The 18631-nt window shown below is 44.2% G+C and overlaps 1 protein-coding gene across 3 annotated transcripts in view; it reads left to right on the top strand.

The window, feature by feature from the left end:
• Positions 1–7873: 7873 nt before the first annotated feature.
• TBCEL (tubulin folding cofactor E like) overlaps positions 7874–18631 on the top strand; it is a 94982-nt gene continuing 84224 nt past the window's right edge. For 2 of the 3 annotated variants that reach the window (XM_077250478.1, XM_077250477.1), the window contains exon 1: positions 7874–8009. The gene's annotated coding sequence lies outside the window, so the exon portion shown is untranslated. The remainder of the gene's footprint in view (positions 8010–18631) is intronic. The other variant, XM_077250479.1, reaches the window with a different exon arrangement.

Here is an 18631-nt window from a genome sequence, read left to right as displayed (position 1 = left end):
CTAATCACTGTATAATAGCCTGCTCTGCACAATACAGGCTGCTACACTGGCTGCAGGGGGAGGACTCCTCCTAATCACTACATAATAGTCTGCTCTGCACAATACAGGCTGCTACACTGGCTGCAGGGGGAGGACTCCTCCTAATCACTACATAATAGCCTGCTCTGCACAATACAGGCTGCTACACTGGCTGCAGAGGGAGGACTCCTCCTAATCACTGTATAATAGCCTGCTCTGCACAATACAGGCTGCTACACTGGCTGCAGGGGGAGGACTCCTCCTAATCACTACATAATGACCTGCTCTGCACAATACAGGCTGCTACACTGGCTGCAGGGGGAGGACTCCTCCTAATCACTACATAATAGCCTGCTCTGCTCAATACAGGCTGCTACACTGGCTGCAGGGGGAGGACTCCTCCTAATCACTACATAATAGCCTGCTCTGCACAATACAGGCTGCTACACTGGCTGCAGGGGGAGGACTCCTCCTAATCACTACATAATGACCTGCTCTGCACAATACAGGCTGCTACACTGGCTGCAGGGGGAGGACTCCTCCTAATCACTACATAATAGCCTGCTCTGCTCAATACAGGCTGCTACACTGGCTGCTGAGGGAGGACTCCTCCTAATCACTGTATAATAGCCTGCTCAGCACAATACAGGCTGCTACACTGGCTGCAGGGGGAGGACTCCTCCTAATCACTACATAATAGCCTGCTCTGCACAATACAGGCTGCTACACTGGCTGCAGGGGGAGGACTCCTCCTAATCACTACATAATAGCCTGCTCTGCACAATACAGGCTGCTACACTGGCTGCTGAGGGAGAACTCCTCCTAATCACTGTATAATAGCCTGATCTGCACAATACAGGCTGCTACACTGGCTGCTGAGGGAGGACTCCTCCTAATCACTGTATAATAGCCTGCTCAGCACAATACAGGCTGCTACACTGGCTGCAGAGGGAGGACTCCTCCTAATCACTGTATAATAGCCTGCTCAGCACAATACAGGCTGCTACACTGGCTGCAGAGGGAGGACTCCTCCTAATCACTGTATAATAGCCTGCTCTGCTCAATACAGGCTGCTACACTGGCTGCAGGGGGAGGACTCCTCCTAATCACTACATAATAGCCTGCTCTGCACAATACAGGCTGCTACACTGGCTGCAGGGGGAGGACTCCTCCTAATCACTGTATAATAGCCTGCTCTGCACAATACATGCTGCTACACTGGCTGCAGGGGGAGGACTCCTCCTAATCACTACATAATAGCCTGCTCTGCACAATACAGGCTGCTACACTGGCTGCAGAGGGAGGACTCCTCCTAATCACTGTATAATAGCCTGCTCTGCACAATACAGGCTGCTACACTGGCTGCAGGGGGAGGACTCCTCCTAATCACTACATAATAGCCTGCTCTGCACAATACAGGCTGCTACACTGGCTGCAGGGGGAGGACTCCTCCTAATCACTACATAATGACCTGCTCTGCACAATACAGGCTGCTACACTGGCTGCAGGGGGAGGACTCCTCCTAATCACTACATAATAGCCTGCTCTGCTCAATACAGGCTGCTACACTGGCTGCAGGGGGAGGACTCCTCCTAATCACTACATAATAGCCTGCTCTGCACAATACAGGCTGCTACACTGGCTGCAGGGGGAGGACTCCTCCTAATCACTGTATAATAGCCTGCTCTGCACAATACAGGCTGCTACACTGGCTGCAGAGGGAGGACTCCTCCTAATCACTACATAATAGCCTGCTCTGCACAATACAGGCTGCTACACTGGCTGCAGAGGGAGGACTCCTCCTAATCACTACATAATAGCCTGCTCTGCACAATACAGGCTGCTACACTGGCTGCAGGGGGAGATCTCCTCCTAATCACTACATAATAGCCTGCTCTGCACAATACAGGCTCCTACACTGGCTGCAGGGGGAGGACTCCTCCTAATCACTACATAATAGCCTGCTCTGCACAATACAGGCTGCTACACTGGCTGCAGGGGGAGGACTCCTCCTAATCACTGTATAATAGCCTGCTCTGCACAATACATGCTGCTACACTGGCTGCAGGGGGAGGACTCCTCCTAATCACTACATAATAGCCTGCTCTGCACAATACAGGCTGCTACACTGGCTGCAGAGGGAGGACTCCTCCTAATCACTGTATAATAGCCTGCTCTGCACAATACAGGCTGCTACACTGGCTGCAGGGGGAGGACTCCTCCTAATCACTACATAATAGCCTGCTCTGCACAATACAGGCTGCTACACTGGCTGCAGGGGGAGGACTCCTCCTAATCACTACATAATGACCTGCTCTGCACAATACAGGCTGCTACACTGGCTGCAGGGGGAGGACTCCTCCTAATCACTACATAATAGCCTGCTCTGCTCAATACAGGCTGCTACACTGGCTGCAGGGGGAGGACTCCTCCTAATCACTACATAATAGCCTGCTCTGCACAATACAGGCTGCTACACTGGCTGCAGGGGGAGGACTCCTCCTAATCACTGTATAATAGCCTGCTCTGCACAATACAGGCTGCTACACTGGCTGCAGAGGGAGGACTCCTCCTAATCACTACATAATAGCCTGCTCTGCACAATACAGGCTGGTACACTGGCTGCAGAGGGAGGACTCCTCCTAATCACTACATAATAGCCTGCTCTGCACAATACAGGCTGCTACACTGGCTGCAGGGGGAGGACTCCTCCTAATCACTACATAATAGCCTGCTCTGCACAATACAGGCTCCTACACTGGCTGCAGGGGGAGGACTCCTCCTAATCACTACATAATAGCCTGCTCTGCACAATACAGGCTGCTACACTGGCTGCAGAGGGAGGACTCCTCCTAATCACTGTATAATAGTCTGCTCTGCACAGTACAGGCTGCTACACTGGCTGCTGAGGGAGGACTCCTCCTAATCACTGTATAATAGCCTGCTCAGCACAATACAGGCTGCTACACTGGCTGCAGAGGGAGGACTCCTCCTAATCACTGTATAATAGCCTGCTCTGCACAATACAGGCTGCTACACTGGCTGCAGGGGGAGGACTCCTCCTAATCACTACATAATAGTCTGCTCTGCACAATACAGGCTGCTACACTGGCTGCAGGGGGAGGACTCCTCCTAATCACTACATAATAGCCTGCTCTGCACAATACAGGCTGCTACACTGGCTGCAGAGGGAGGACTCCTCCTAATCACTGTATAATAGCCTGCTCTGCACAATACAGGCTGCTACACTGGCTGCAGGGGGAGGACTCCTCCTAATCACTACATAATGACCTGCTCTGCACAATACAGGCTGCTACACTGGCTGCAGGGGGAGGACTCCTCCTAATCACTACATAATAGCCTGCTCTGCTCAATACAGGCTGCTACACTGGCTGCAGGGGGAGGACTCCTCCTAATCACTACATAATAGCCTGCTCTGCACAATACAGGCTGCTACACTGGCTGCAGGGGGAGGACTCCTCCTAATCACTACATAATAGCCTGCTCTGCACAATACAGGCTGCTACACTGGCTGCTGAGGGAGGACTCCTCCTAATCACTGTATAATAGCCTGATCTGCACAATACAGGCTGCTACACTGGCTGCTGAGGGAGGACTCCTCCTAATCACTGTATAATAGCCTGCTCAGCACAATACAGGCTGCTACACTGGCTGCAGAGGGAGGACTCCTCCTAATCACTGTATAATAGCCTGCTCTGCACAATACAGGCTGCTACACTGGCTGCAGAGGGAGGACTCCTCCTAATCACTGTATAATAGCCTGCTCTGCTCAATACAGGCTGCTACACTGGCTGCAGGGGGAGGACTCCTCCTAATCACTACATAATAGCCTGCTCTGCACAATACAGGCTGCTACACTGGCTGCAGGGGGAGGACTCCTCCTAATCACTGTATAATAGCCTGCTCTGCACAATACATGCTGCTACACTGGCTGCAGGGGGAGGACTCCTCCTAATCACTACATAATAGCCTGCTCTGCACAATACAGGCTGCTACACTGGCTGCAGAGGGAGGACTCCTCCTAATCACTGTATAATAGCCTGCTCTGCACAATACAGGCTGCTACACTGGCTGCAGGGGGAGGACTCCTCCTAATCACTACATAATAGCCTGCTCTGCACAATACAGGCTGCTACACTGGCTGCAGGGGGAGGACTCCTCCTAATCACTACATAATGACCTGCTCTGCACAATACAGGCTGCTACACTGGCTGCAGGGGGAGGACTCCTCCTAATCACTACATAATAGCCTGCTCTGCTCAATACAGGCTGCTACACTGGCTGCAGGGGGAGGACTCCTCCTAATCACTACATAATAGCCTGCCCTGCACAATACAGGCTGCTACACTGGCTGCAGGGGGAGGACTCCTCCTAATCACTGTATAATAGCCTGCTCTGCACAATACAGGCTGCTACACTGGCTGCAGAGGGAGGACTCCTCCTAATCACTACATAATAGCCTGCTCTGCACAATACAGGCTGCTACACTGGCTGCAGAGGGAGGACTCCTCCTAATCACTACATAATAGCCTGCTCTGCACAATACAGGCTGCTACACTGGCTGCAGGGGGAGGACTCCTCCTAATCACTACATAATAGCCTGCTCTGCACAATACAGGCTCCTACACTGGCTGCAGGGGGAGGACTCCTCCTAATCACTACATAATAGCCTGCTCTGCACAATACAGGCTGCTACACTGGCTGCAGGGGGAGGACTCCTCCTAATCACTGTATAATAGCCTGCTCTGCACAATACATGCTGCTACACTGGCTGCAGGGGGAGGACTCCTCCTAATCACTACATAATAGCCTGCTCTGCACAATACAGGCTGCTACACTGGCTGCAGAGGGAGGACTCCTCCTAATCACTGTATAATAGCCTGCTCTGCACAATACAGGCTGCTACACTGGCTGCAGGGGGAGGACTCCTCCTAATCACTACATAATAGCCTGCTCTGCACAATACAGGCTGCTACACTGGCTGCAGGGGGAGGACTCCTCCTAATCACTACATAATGACCTGCTCTGCACAATACAGGCTGCTACACTGGCTGCAGGGGGAGGACTCCTCCTAATCACTACATAATAGCCTGCTCTGCTCAATACAGGCTGCTACACTGGCTGCAGGGGGAGGACTCCTCCTAATCACTACATAATAGCCTGCTCTGCACAATACAGGCTGCTACACTGGCTGCAGGGGGAGGACTCCTCCTAATCACTACATAATAGCCTGCTCTGCACAATACAGGCTGCTACACTGGCTGCAGGGGGAGGACTCCTCCTAATCACTGTATAATAGCCTGCTCTGCACAATACAGGCTGCTACACTGGCTGCAGAGGGAGGACTCCTCCTAATCACTACATAATAGCCTGCTCTGCACAATACAGGCTGCTACACTGGCTGCAGAGGGAGGACTCCTCCTAATCACTACATAATAGCCTGCTCTGCACAATACAGGCTGCTACACTGGCTGCAGGGGGAGGACTCCTCCTAATCACTACATAATAGCCTGCTCTGCACAATACAGGCTCCTACACTGGCTGCAGGGGGAGGACTCCTCCTAATCACTACATAATAGCCTGCTCTGCACAATACAGGCTGCTACACTGGCTGCAGAGGGAGGACTCCTCCTAATCACTGTATAATAGTCTGCTCTGCACAGTACAGGCTGCTACACTGGCTGCTGAGGGAGGACTCCTCCTAATCACTGTATAATAGCCTGCTCAGCACAATACAGGCTGCTACACTGGCTGCAGAGGGAGGACTCCTCCTAATCACTGTATAATAGCCTGCTCAGCACAATACAGGCTGCTACACTGGCTGCAGAGGGAGGACTCCTCCTAATCACTGTATAATAGCCTGCTCTGCACAATACAGGCTGCTACACTGGCTGCAGGGGGAGGACTCCTCCTAATCACTACATAATAGCCTGCTCTGCACAATACAGGCTGCTACACTGGCTGCAGGGGGCTGCAGGGGGAGGACTCCTCCTAATCACTGTATAATAGCCTGCTCTGCACAATACATGCTGCTACACTGGCTGCAGGGGGAGGACTCCTCCTAATCACTACATAATAGCCTGCTCTGCACAATACAGGCTGCTACACTGGCTGCAGAGGGAGGACTCCTCCTAATCACTGTATAATAGCCTGCTCTGCACAATACAGGCTGCTACACTGGCTGCAGGGGGAGGACTCCTCCTAATCACTACATAATAGCCTGCTCTGCACAATACAGGCTGCTACACTGGCTGCAGGGGGAGGACTCCTCCTAATCACTACATAATGACCTGCTCTGCACAATACAGGCTGCTACACTGGCTGCAGGGGGAGGACTCCTCCTAATCACTACATAATAGCCTGCTCTGCTCAATACAGGCTGCTACACTGGCTGCAGGGGGAGGACTCCTCCTAATCACTACATAATAGCCTGCTCTGCACAATACAGGCTGCTACACTGGCTGCAGGGGGAGGACTCCTCCTAATCACTGTATAATAGCCTGCTCTGCACAATACAGGCTGCTACACTGGCTGCAGATGGAGGACTCCTCCTAATCACTACATAATAGCCTGCTCTGCACAATACAGGCTGCTACACTGGCTGCAGGGGGAGGACTCCTCCTAATCACTACATAATAGTCTGCTCTGCACAATACAGGCTGCTACACTGGCTGCAGAGGGAGGACTACTCCTAATCACTGTATAATAGTCTGCTCTGCACAGTACAGGCTGCTACACTGGCTGCTGAGGGAGGACTCCTCCTAATCACTGTATAATAGCCTGCTCAGCACAATACAGGCTGCTACACTGGCTGCAGAGGGAGGACTCCTCCTAATCACTGTATAATAGCCTGCTCAGCACAATACAGGCTGCTACACTGGCTGCAGAGGGAGGACTCCTCCTAATCACTGTATAATAGCCTGCTCTGCACAATACAGGCTGCTACACTGGCTGCAGGGGGAGGACTCCTCCTAATCACTACATAATAGCCTGCTCTGCACAATACAGGCTGCTACACTGGCTGCAGAGGGAGGACTCCTCCTAATCACTGTATAATAGCCTGCTCTGCACAATACAGGCTGCTACACTGGCTGCAGGGGGAGGACTCCTCCTAATCACTACATAATAGCCTGCTCTGCACAATACAGGCTGCTACACTGGCTGCAGGGGGAGGACTCCTCCTAATCACTACATAATAGTCTGCTCTGCACAATACAGGCTGCTACACTGGCTGCAGGGGGAGGACTCCTCCTAATCACTACATAATAGCCTGCTCTGCACAATACAGGCTGCTACACTGGCTGCAGAGGGAGGACTCCTCCTAATCACTGTATAATAGCCTGCTCTGCACAATACAGGCTGCTACACTGGCTGCAGGGGGAGGACTCCTCCTAATCACTACATAATGACCTGCTCTGCACAATACAGGCTGCTACACTGGCTGCAGGGGGAGGACTCCTCCTAATCACTACATAATAGCCTGCTCTGCTCAATACAGGCTGCTACACTGGCTGCAGGGGGAGGACTCCTCCTAATCACTACATAATAGCCTGCTCTGCACAATACAGGCTGCTACACTGGCTGCAGGGGGAGGACTCCTCCTAATCACTACATAATAGCCTGCTCTGCACAATACAGGCTGCTACACTGGCTGCAGAGGGAGGACTCCTCCTAATCACTGTATAATAGCCTGCTCTGCACAGTACAGGCTGTGCCTGCTAGTAGTCTTGTCTCTATGGTCCACACAGCTCAGGTCTTCTCAGCGATGACTCCGTGTGTATGATCACATGACCAAGACTCCTCCCACGCACGTGACTAATCAGTCACATGACACTGACATCACCACAGGTCCTGCTCCGCACAGCTTCTCATTGCATCTTTTTTGCTGTAGTTTATTTCTTGTGTGTGTGAGAGAGCGGAGCCGGCGGCGGGATCTCCTGTGTGCGGCAGCGGCGGCGGCACTGCAGTGTGTGAGTAACGGCAACATTCACCGTCCCCTGCTCTGAGGTGTCAGCTGTGCTGCACTGTCACTGCTACCCAGCACTGTGCACACGGCGGGCCCAGCGGTCAGGGGGGAGACTGAGGGGCACATCTATGTACTGTGTATCTATGTACTGTGCAAATATACATCTATATACTCATCTATACTGACATGTACACACCTATATATACACATCTATACTGACATGTACACACCTATATATATATATATATATATATATACACACATCTATACTGACATGTACACACCTATATATACACATCTATACTGACATGTACACACCTATATATACACATCTATACTGACATGTACACACCTATATATACACATCTATACTGACATGTACACACCTATATATACACATCTATACTGACATGTACACACCTATATATACACATCTATACTGACATGTACACCTCTTTATATACACATCTATACTGACATGTACACATCTATATATACTCATCTATACTGACATGTACACACCTATATATACACATCTATACTGACATGTACACACCTATATATACTCATCTATACTGACATGTACACACCTATATATACTCATCTATACTGACATGTACACACCTATATATATATATATATATACACATCTATACTGACATGTACACATCTATATATACGTCTATACTGACATGTACACCTCTATATATACTCATCTATACTGACATGTACACACCTATATATATATATATATATACACATCTATACTGACATGTACACATCTATATATACGTCTATACTGACATGTACACCTCTATATATACTCATCTATACTGACATGTACACACCTATATATATATATATACACATCTATACTGACATGTACACATCTATATATACGTCTATAGTCTCGTGGAAACCACCGGCATAGAACATGATTCATCGAATGTGGTTATTAATTTGACTGATCATACTTTGAGTAAATCCCATTTGTCTGCATTAGCAAAAGGTCTGAATTTTTGTCTCCCCGAGCCGTTTAATATGGTGGATTTCAGGATTGATATGTACAAGGCGGTAAGAAAGATACACTTGTTTAAAATGTATAAAACGAAAAGTAATAAATCTGCTGCCATAGCGTTACCTGCTGAAATTCCATGTACAGTAGGTCCCCTAGGTTTCTTACCACCCAATAATCAAACAGAAAATATAGGCGAGGATGTCCAGTTATTGTTGAGTCTCACGGATTCCCAGGAAATAAGCACACATAATGCCACAATAAAGCCTTTTTTGGGAGGGGTTAAATCGTCTTTTGTACCTCTGGTGTCACCCGGTAACCCGGTGGACATTTTTGAGGCACAGGTAATCAAGGACGTGGAGGCGCTACTTTATCAAACATCACCACCCAATTTATCTTTATCAGAAAATAAAGCTCTGAAAGAAATAAGAAGTTGGCAGGACACGGTGGTTCGCCCCTCTGACAAAGGAGGTAATATCGTCCTTTTGTCAAAAGATCAATACATGTCAGAGGCTTTAAGACAACTAACGGATGTTACGACTTATGAAAGAATTAAAGGGGATCCCACAATAAAACAGCAATGCGCATTAAGATCTTTATTAAGACAATATGTAGAGAGAGGTGCTATCTCAAAGAAGCAGGCAGAGAAACTAATACCAGGGTCACCAAATAAACCCCATTGGTACTATGTACCTAAGATTCATAAATCAGCTAATAACCCCCCAGGACGCCCTATCGTCTCTGGGGTGGGTTCCCTCACGGAACCGTTATCTAGGTACCTGGACTGGTTGTTGCGTCCCTTGTTACAGGATGTCCCTTCTTACATTAAGGACACCAATCACCTGCTTCGAGTATTGAAAGCTTTCTCCTGGCAGGAAACCTTTATTTTAGCCTCCATAGACGTAGAGAGCCTGTATACAAGGATCCCACAAAATCTAGGGGTGGAAACTGTAAGAGAGATCCTTGGCCAAACACCGACAGATGTCCAGACGATCAACTTTATATGTGATGGGTTGACTTTTGTGCTCAATAATAATGCATTCATGTTTGATAATATATGGTATACACAACGGGAAGGTACAGCCATGGGTACGTCGGTATCATGTACCCTGGCGAACCTTTTTCTAGCATACTTCGAAGAAAAATATGTGTACTCGACTAATAATCCTTTTCTTAGGCACATAAAGTCATTCATCAGATATGTGGATGACATCTTGGTAATATGGGACGGTGCAGTGGAGGACTTTACTAAATTTGTTGATTACTTGTCAGATAATAATAATATGAATATGAAATTTACCTCCACTTATGGGGACCAGACATTGGAGTTCCTGGATGTCAAGATTGCCATAAAAGAGGGGGTAATAGTCACAGAAGTCTTCCGTAAACCCACTTCATCCAATGCACTCCTCCATTTTAAAAGCGCACATCCGCATTACACAAAACGGGCATTACCCTTTAGCCAGTTCTTAAGAGTGAAAAGAATAAATAGTTCCGTTGAGGGCTATGAACAACAATCTAAACAATTGTATAAACGCTTTGAGCAGCGAGGGTATCCACGTCCTCTTTTGGACGCAGCATTGAAGCGAGTTGAGAAAGAAGCTCCCGGCACTTTAAAATCAATTGATAGAGCCAATACAGATGATAACAAACAATTTGTTTTTAGTTTTAAATACGGCCCCATGGATTCATATATTAGATCCACAATCAGAAAGAACTGGCACATTCTGAGTAAGGACGGGGATCTGACAGAAAGGTTGCTAGAAGGTCCCCTCTTTGCAAGCCGACGCAGCAGGAACATCGGGGATATGTTGGTACGTAATCGGGTCACCACAGACCGTTCAAACTGGTTAAATAAGGACACCCCAAAGGGAAATTACAAATGCGGACAATGCAGTATATGTCCACAACATATCATAGGTGGTACTGTTCAGATAGGACCAATAAAACATGAAGTCAAGGATTTTATTTCATGTAAGACCACCTATGTTGTTTATGTGATTTTCTGCAAATGTGGCTTTTATTATTTGGGTAAAACCATCCGCCCCTTGTATATTCGTGTAAAAGAGCATTTTGCATCAATTCGGACAGGGAAGGGTGTCCCCCGACTCATTAATCATATCAGACAATGCCATGCGGGCAATACCCAAACATTATCTTTCGCAGGCATATCACGGATCTATCCACCGCAACAAGGAGGGAATCAGAATCAGCTGTTGCTAAAATGCGAGGCTCGGTGGATTATGCGCACCAACGCCACGGGCCCTATGGGTCTGAATGAGCGCCTAGATATGTCGGTCTTTTTGTGAGACTGGGTCACCCTTCCTTGTCCGTATGACCTTGAGTTGTTTCAATGTTTAAAGTTACATGCAGGATACACCATTTATGTTTGTATTTGTACCTTCCAACTCATGCCGCATTTATAATTCCTTTTGATAGGTCAGGACAATGCATCTAATCGTGGTTTTTAGATTTTTAATTATATATTAATGTTGAGTAACAATTTGATGTTTTGTATTTGTGTGTTTAAAATATGTAGTCGTCACGTAGTAATTAGTGCCACCGGTGGTACACGTCAGCAGGAGAGGCGGCCCTTTGGTCTGAGCAGGACTATAAGTCCCCTTTCCTTGTTCCGTTGACGTTCTGGACCTGTAGAAGCGCACTTTTTGCGCGAAACAGCTGTGTCCCGTGTACCCACCCTGCCCGAACTCACCCGCTTGTACCTGTGATTATGCATCAATAAAGAAGAAGTTTTTATCGTCAGGACTGAGGAGTGCGCAATTTTTTTCTGTACTGCACATCTATATATACGTCTATACTGACATGTACACCTCTATATACACATCTATACTGACATGTACACACCTATATATACTCATCTATACTAACATGTACACACCTATATATACACATCTATACTGACATGTACACACCTATATATACACATCTATACTGACATGTACACACCTATATATACACATCTATACTAACATGTACACATCTATATATACACATCTATACTGACATGTACACACCTATATATACACATCTATACTGACATGTACACACCTATATATACTCATCTATACTAACATGTACACATCTATATGTACACTCCTATATATACACATCTATACTGACATGTACACACCTATATATACACATCTATACTGACATGTACACCTCTTTATATACACATCTATACTGACATGTACACACCTATATATACACATCTATACTGACATGTACACACCTATATATACACATCTATACTGACATGTACACATCTATAAATACTCATCTATACTGACATGTACACATCTATATATACACATCTATACTGACATGTACACACCTGTATATACACATCTATACTGACATGTACACACCTATATATACACATCTATACTGACATGTACACACCTATATATACACATCTATACTGACATGTACACATCTATACTGACATGTACACCTCTATATACACACATCTATACTGACATGTACACATCTATATGTACACATCTATATATACTCATCACTACTGACATGTACACCTCTATATATACACTTCTATACTGACATGTACACACCTATATATACACATCTATACTGACATGTACACACCTATATATACACATCACTACTGACATGTACACCTCTATATATACACTTCTATACTGACATGTACACACCTATATATACACATCTATACTGACATGTACACACCTATATATACACATCTATACTGACATGTACACACCTATATATACACATCTATACTGACATGTACACCTCTTTATATACACATCTATACTGACATGTACACATCTATATATACTCATCTATACTGACATGTACACACCTATATATACACATCTATACTGACATGTACACATCTATATATACACATCTATACTGACATGTACACACCTATATATACTCATCTATACTGACATGTACACACCTATATATATATATACACATCTATACTGACATGTACACATCTATATATACGTCTATACTGACATGTACACCTCTATATACACATCTATACTGACATGTACACACCTATATATACACATCTATACTGACATGTACACACCTATATATACACATCTATACTAACATGTACACATCTATATATACACATCTATACTGACATGTACACACCTATATATACACATCTATACTGACATGTACACACCTATATATACTCATCTATACTAACATGTACACATCTATATGTACACACCTATATATACACATCTATACTGACATGTACACACCTATATATACACATCTATACTGACATGTACACCTCTTTATATACACATCTATACTGACATGTACACACCTATATATACACATCTATACTGACATGTACACACCTATATATACACATCTATACTGACATGTACACATCTATAAATACTCATCTATACTGACATGTACACATCTATATATACACATCTATACTGACATGTACACACCTGTATATACACATCTATACTGACATGTACACACCTATATATACACATCTATACTGACATGTACACACCTATATATACACATCTATACTGACATGTACACATCTATACTGACATGTACACCTCTATATACACACATCTATACTGACATGTACACATCTATATGTACACATCTATATATACTCATCACTACTGACATGTACACCTCTATATATACACTTCTATACTGACATGTACACACCTATATATACACATCTATACTGACATGTACACACCTATATATACACATCACTACTGACATGTACACCTCTATATATACACTTCTATACTGACATGTACACACCTATATATACACATCTATACTGACATGTACACACCTATATATACACATCTATACTGACATGTACACACCTATATATACACATCTATACTGACATGTACACCTCTTTATATACACATCTATACTGACATGTACACATCTATATATACTCATCTATACTGACATGTACACACCTATATATACACATCTATACTGACATGTACACATCTATATATACACATCTATACTGACATGTACACACCTATATATACTCATCTATACTGACATGTACACACCTATATATATATATACACATCTATACTGACATGTACACATCTATATATACGTCTATACTGACATGTACACCTCTATATACACATCTATACTGACATGTACACACCTATATATACTCATCTATACTAACATGTACACACCTATATATACACATCTATACTGACATGTACACACCTATATATACACATCTATACTGACATGTACACACCTATATATACACATCTATACTAACATGTACACATCTATATATACACATCTATACTGACATGTACACACCTATATATACACATCTATACTGACATGTACACACCTATATATACTCATCTATACTAACATGTACACATCTATATGTACACACCTATATATACACATCTATACTGACATGTACACACCTATATATACACATCTATACTGACATGTACACCTCTTTATATACACATCTATACTGACATGTACACACCTATATATACACATCTATACTGACATGTACACACCTATATATACACATCTATACTGACATGTACACATCTATAAATACTCATCTATACTGACATGTACACATCTATATATACACATCTATACTGACATGTACACACCTGTATATACACATCTATACTGACATGTACACACCTATATATACACATCTATACTGACATGTACACACCTATATATACACATCTATACTGACATGTACACATCTATACTGACATGTACACCTCTATATACACACATCTATACTGACATGTACACATCTATATATACACATCTATACTGACATGTACACATCTATATATACTCATCTATACTGACATGTACACACCTATATATACTCATCACTACTGACATGTACACCTCTATATATACACTTCTATACTGACATGTACACACCTATATATACACATCTATACTGACATGTACACACCTATAGATTCAAGATTCAAAGAAGCTTTATTGGCAGGACCAAATACACATCAGTTTTGCCAAAGCAAGTGTATAAAGGCAATTGGAATAGGGACTGTGGGGATGTTGGGTAGGAGCTGTAGGGATGGTGGATGGGGGCAGATCCAGGGTAGGGGCTATAGTCCATGGCATAGGGGAGGTGGATGGGGGCAGATGTGTATATGTAGATGCCGAGCATCAGTATGGGGAAGAAAGGTGATTTGAGTGCCTTTGAACGTGGCATGGTTGTTGGTGCCAGAAGGGCTGGTCTGAGTATTTCAGAAACTGCTGATCTACTGGGATTTTCACGCACAACCATCTCTAGGGTTTACAGAGAATGGTCCGAAAAAGAAAAAAAATCCAGTGAGCGGCAGTTCTGTGGGCGGAAATGCCTTGTTGATGCCAGAGGTCAGAGGAGAATGGGCAGACTGGTTCGAGCTGATAGAAAGGCAACAGTGACTCAAATCGCCACCCGTTACAACCAAGGTAGGCCTAAGAGCATCTCTGAACGCACAGTGCGTCGAACTTTGAGGCAGATGGGCTACAGCAGCAGAAGACCACACCGGGTACCACTCCTTTCAGCTAAGAACAGGAAACTGAGGCTACAATTTGTACAAGCTCATCGAAATTGGACAGTAGAAGATTGGAAAAACGTTGCTTGGTCTGATGAGTCTCGATTTCTGCTGCGACATTCGGATGGTAGGGTCAGAATTTGGCGTAAACAACATGAAAGCATGGATCCATCCTGCCTTGTATGGAGCATCTTTGGGATGTGCAGCCGACAAATCTGCGGCAACTGTGTGATGCCATCATGTCAATATGGACCAAAATCTCTGAGGAATGCTTCCAGCACCTTGTTGAATCTATGCCACGAAGAATTGAGGCAGTTCTGAAGGCAAAAGGGGGTCCAACCCGTTACTAGCATGGTGTACCTAATAAAGTGGCCGGTGAGTATATATATATATATATATATATATATATATATATATATATATACACACACACACACACATCTATACTGACATGTACACATCTATATATACGTCTATACTGACATGTACACATCTATATATATACGTCTATGCTGACATGTACACATCTATATATACACATCTATACTGACATGTACGCACCTATATATAGTGCTATACTAGATCCACCGCACTCCCTAAGTGGAATATCTTGAGCAGAAATATGAATTTTGGAAAATGCCAATTTATTCAAGTGAAAAAAGAACAAACAATTGCGTCGGATCAAGTACAAGGCAATTATAACAAAGTGTATATGCGACTCAAAATGGTGACGTTTCGACCCTCCCGGGTCTTAATCTAGGGTCGCACTTAAACCAGGGTATTTTTTCAAAAGTAAATAATGTGAAAAACGTAGTCCCTGTAGTGTCCGGGGGCAGGTATTGCTCTTTAATAAATGTAGCCTAGTGGGTGATCCGTCTCTGGGTGCAACCTTATAGAGGAATGACAGCGACGTATCAGCGTCTTGCTGGTAATTTGGTAGCCAAGAGGGTGATCCGTTATTGGCTATAGCCTCATTAAAGAGTAACAATGGTGCATCTGCGTTTTGCAGGTGGTCTAATAATGAGTATGGCCAGAGGGGAGATCCGTTTTTGAATGCAGTCTTATTAGGGAATAACAGCGGCGCCTCTGCGTCTTGCTGGTGATATAACAATATATGCGGCCAAAAGGGTGATCTGTTTTCAGATATTGCCTTGTAACAGAATAACAGCGGCGCTTCTGCGTCTTGCTGATGATGTAGGCATGAAACCCTGATAGGCGTGTAAACGGCGCTCCTGCGTCCTGTGGTGTGGCAGATGCACCATTGTTACTCTTTAATGAGGCTATAGCCAATAACGGATCACCCTCTTGGCTACCAAATTACCAGCAAGACGCTGATACGTCGCTGTCATTCCTCTATAAGGTTGCACCCAGAGATGGATCACCCACTAGGCTACATTTATTAAAGAGCAATACCTGCCCCCGGACACTACAGGGACTACGTTTTTCACATTATTTACTTTTGAAAAAATACCCTGGTTTAAGTGCGACCCTAGATTAAGACCCGGGAGGGTCGAAACGTCACCATTTTGAGTCGCATATACACTTTGTTATAATTGCCTTGTACTTGATCCGACGCAATTGTTTGTTCTTTTTTCACTTGAATAAATTGGCATTTTCCAAAATTCATATTTCTGCTCAAGATATTCCACTTAGGGAGTGCGGTGGATCTAGTATAGCACTGACATTGGACCCCATGGTCTGTCACACCAGCACCCCGACCTAATACAGAGTGCAGGCCAATATTTCTATATTTATGTTCACACCTATATATATATACACCTATACTGACATGTACACATCTATATATACACATCTATACTGACATGTACACCTCTATATATACACATCTATACTGACATGTACACATCTATATATACTCATCTATACTGACATGTACACATCTATATATACACATCTATACTGACATGTACACATCTATATATACACATCTATACTGACATGTACACATCTATATATACACATCTATACTGACATGTACACCTCTATATATACTCATCTATACTGACATGTACACCTCTATATATACTCATCTATACTGACATGTACACATCTATATATACACATCTATACTGACATGTACACATCTATATATACACATCTATACTGACATGTACACACCTATATATACACATCTATACTGACATGTATACACCTATATATATACACATCTATACTGACATGTACACATCTATATATCCATATACAGTATATATACACACAGTACATACACTGATGACACCAGTTCCATTCTTTCCCGTGTTTCAGCATGGATGTGTGAATGAGGGCTGACATTGTGCGAGTGCTTCCTGCAGTGTCAGTGAGTGCTGGGCTGAGGATTGTCTGCAGGCAGCGCTGCTTGTCAACCATCATAAGGGGCAGGACAGAGGATGGTAATTGAGTGGTTGGGGTGGTGCCCTGAGCACTCGGCCCCACATAGGGTATGTGTCCACGTTCAGGATTGCATCAGGATTTGGTCAGGATTTTTCATCAGTATTTGTAAGCCAAAACCAGGAGTGGGTGATAAATGCAGAAGTGGTGCATATGTTTCTATTATACTTTTCCTCTAATTGTTCCACTCCTGGTTTTGGCTTACAAATACTGATGGAAAATCCTGACCAAATCCTGATGCAATCCTGAACGTGGACACATACCCTAATAGTGAACCAAATCTCTTTCATTTCCATATATAATAAAATGGTTTTGCACACAACAAAATTAGTTCTCTACATGACTGTATAAATGGTTTAGTTTGAGTTTTACGGGTGACAGATTGCCTTTAATCCTTACATATGTGCACACAAGCCTTCCCGTACATACAAGTTTTCATAGTTTATGTACAAAAACACCATGATGAGTCAATTAGGTTTTATTCCATTCTTAAAAAGATACACAGCTGCAGCAATGTGCAGCAATGGTTCAGACAATTCTGGACTTTTTCAAGCAAAGGTTTAAAGATAAAATGCAGCAAGTAGAAAA

The sequence above is a fragment of the Ranitomeya variabilis genome, chromosome 4 (assembly GCF_051348905.1).
Source record: "Ranitomeya variabilis isolate aRanVar5 chromosome 4, aRanVar5.hap1, whole genome shotgun sequence".
NCBI classification, from domain to species: Eukaryota; Metazoa; Chordata; class Amphibia; order Anura; family Dendrobatidae; genus Ranitomeya; species Ranitomeya variabilis.
The sequence above is the reverse complement of the archived record's forward strand: the minus strand, read 5'-3'. Positions and strand labels throughout refer to the sequence as shown.